This window comes from Seriola lalandi, unplaced genomic scaffold (assembly GCF_002814215.2).
Source record: "Seriola lalandi dorsalis isolate HSWRI2012SDOR001 ecotype SW California unplaced genomic scaffold, Sedor1 jcf7180002050866, whole genome shotgun sequence".
Lineage (NCBI taxonomy): Eukaryota > Metazoa > Chordata > Actinopteri > Carangiformes > Carangidae > Seriola > Seriola lalandi.
This window is the reverse complement of record NW_019521419.1, coordinates 1,611-4,282: the sequence shown is the minus strand read 5'-3', so window position 1 is coordinate 4,282 and position 2,672 is coordinate 1,611. Positions and strand designations below refer to the sequence as shown.

General features: G+C 36.7%; 1 pseudogene across 1 annotated transcript in view; it reads right to left on the bottom strand.

The window, feature by feature from the left end:
* Positions 1 to 1,780: 1,780 nt before the first annotated feature.
* LOC111649450 (E3 ubiquitin-protein ligase TRIM21-like) overlaps positions 1,781 to 2,672 on the bottom strand; it is a 2,442-nt pseudogene continuing 1,550 nt past the window's right edge. The window contains exon 3 of the transcript XR_015436731.1: positions 1,781 to 2,668. The product of XR_015436731.1 is annotated as an E3 ubiquitin-protein ligase TRIM21-like (transcript). The remainder of the gene's footprint in view (positions 2,669 to 2,672) is intronic.

The following is a 2,672-nucleotide window of genomic DNA, read 5'->3' as shown; positions in this document are numbered from 1 at the left end:
ACCACGGTGGATAACGAATCAAGAGGCTGGATCTAAGGACCAGACTGAGGAACAAACACAGACCAAGACACTTCTTTTTTTAAGTTTATTAAAGCTTAAATTCATACAGTGCATTTAAAGTTTGAACAGGAAACACTGTCGTTATGCCAGTTTCACTTGAGTAAACCATCGTCTCTGGTTTACCAAATAAATGTTACCACAATAAAAGCTAGAAAACACATCATCACTATTAACATCTGTAGAGATCAATAGAATTAGACCCACAGCCAAATAACAGTAAATACAACAGTGACATAATAAATGAACACAATAACTATATTGAGATAAAACATGTTTCCACTGTACATTACCACTGAGTCTCTGCATTAGTTTCCATAAATAAGAGTGAAACATTTAATTTAAAAACTGATCAGTTTGTCATTGTTTGGTTTGTTTTTATGTCTCTAACCAACTGGAATCCTGGTATTTACATCTGAGACACTATTGTAGTATAAATACTGTGTAACACAGTAAATGTTAACTTCTGTGCTCACCAGTGTTTTCAGATATTCTGCTGGTTGTTGAGACAGATTTTTGATATCAGGTAAATCTTCTTCAGACAGAGACTTGTCTTTAATGCAGCTTTGATGTCGCTCTGGAAAAGCTTCAGATTCATTTTAACGAGTGAAGTTGGAGCTGTCCTGTATTTCCAGTTCTGCCCCGCCTCCTACTGCAGCTCTGTTAATGAAGTTTAAACACCATTATAATGACATACACGGTGCAAATGTTTAATTCGATCTTTAGTCACTAAAACAATACAGGAAGTGAATTTCTTTGGCTTTTCTCTCCTTTGTTTTATTTGTTTCTGTGGTGTGGGTCTATAGCAGCTCGTAGTACATTCAGTTGAGACTAACCAGAATCCTGAAGAGACGATGCTCAACTGACCTCTCACAGTTTTAATGAAACCATCTCCCAGCTGTAAACTGCAGTGTGTGTTGTTACATATCTGTTGAGCTAAAACACTTGAGGCCTCCAGGTGATACAGCCAGAGACTCATCAAACTGAACAAGCTCTCAGCGTCATAACGGTTCAGGGTAGGGCGACCAGATGTCCCTTTTTACTGGAGACAGTCCCCGTTTTTGGTGGCCTGTCCCCAGCTACAGCTGTCCCCAGAAATGTCTCAGTTTTTAACTGTGAATTGAAAAAGGACTTCTAACTGTGCGCTTCTTTCGGCCAAGACAGGGGACTGGCTGCTAGTTATAGCAGCTTCAGAAATGAGGCTAAAACAATTAAAAATAGAGTTATCCACGAAGATTCTTCTGTTCTTTTTTTTTGCTTTAGATTCTTTTGATCTGTGGACACTTACACACTAACAGAATATAAATAATTGATGAATAGATAGACAATATGACTTCACAACTGCTTCAAAGGTAGGGAGTCATCATTTTATCAGTCGGGAGTGTAATGTCGATCAGCCAGGAGGGAATTTAAAACAAACTTTGATAGTTACTTGATTCTCCACAGTTTAAAAGAACAAATGAGTCAATGCAAACATGATTCTATTCAAATATCAAATGAAATTAAATCGAGCTGCTGATTTTAAATGTTTTGTTAAAGAAAAATTAAACCTTCAGAGGAACACGAACGTTGTTTATTACAGATATTTGTTTCTATACCATATTTATCAGTTTATTTATATTCATATGTTCATTCTTTCTTCATTACATTATTAATTTCTTCTTACATTTTATAGGCTGTGACATCACAAACAGCTGACACACATCATCCAATGCTTTTTACATGTATTTGTTTATTTATTTATTTTCATGTAAGAAACACAGTTTACAGATTTCTGCTTTATTCATGATCTTCTCTTAAGGAATTATTTCAAAAATCAACATTTTTACACAATCGTCAGACATATAAATGATAAAAACTGACATGTTGTCAAGTTTAATAGATTATGAGAAATGAGAAATGTCCCTCATTGACTGAATGAAAAACATCTTGAACTCCTTCCCCTTTCCTCAAAATTTCTCTTTAATAAGACTTAAACTTAATTGTTTAGTTTGTGTTTATGTCTGCTGTATATTTACACTGTAGACATGCAATTTAAAGATTCATTTAATAAGTATATTGATTGTTGTCAATGCTTCATCATAAAAAAGATCAGGCAGTTTGATTGACAGGAAAGATGATCAGAGGGGAGGAGTTTTTACCACCATCATTATTACAGGAATGAAGAATGGGTAGAGTTTCTCAGTGAAGGAGCAGCCAGTAAAGGAGTAGATGAGAGCTGCAGCAGCTACATCATAAAAGGAGACCAGACCCTCCTCATGATCCACAAACACCCCCACCTTCTCAGGCTGAGACTTCAGAGAGAGACGGACTGGGGGGTCAGCAAGAGCTTTGTACTCATTTCCATTTCTCAACCATATCGTCCAGTAACCATTCTGAGGGCTCAGTGTTATGTCTCCCTTCCTGTTGATTGACTCTCTGGCCACTCCTAAATCCCAGTCAGTCTTTCCTTTAACCTGAACCTCAAAGTAAAATCTGCCTGAAGAGAAACTCTGCTTTCCTAAGACAAAAACACGGTTAGAAAATCTCTGTGGATTGTCTTGGAGATTCTTCCTCACATCACCACAGTGAACTTGTTTTCTATCATTAGACAGGATGAGCCAGTGATTTGCTGT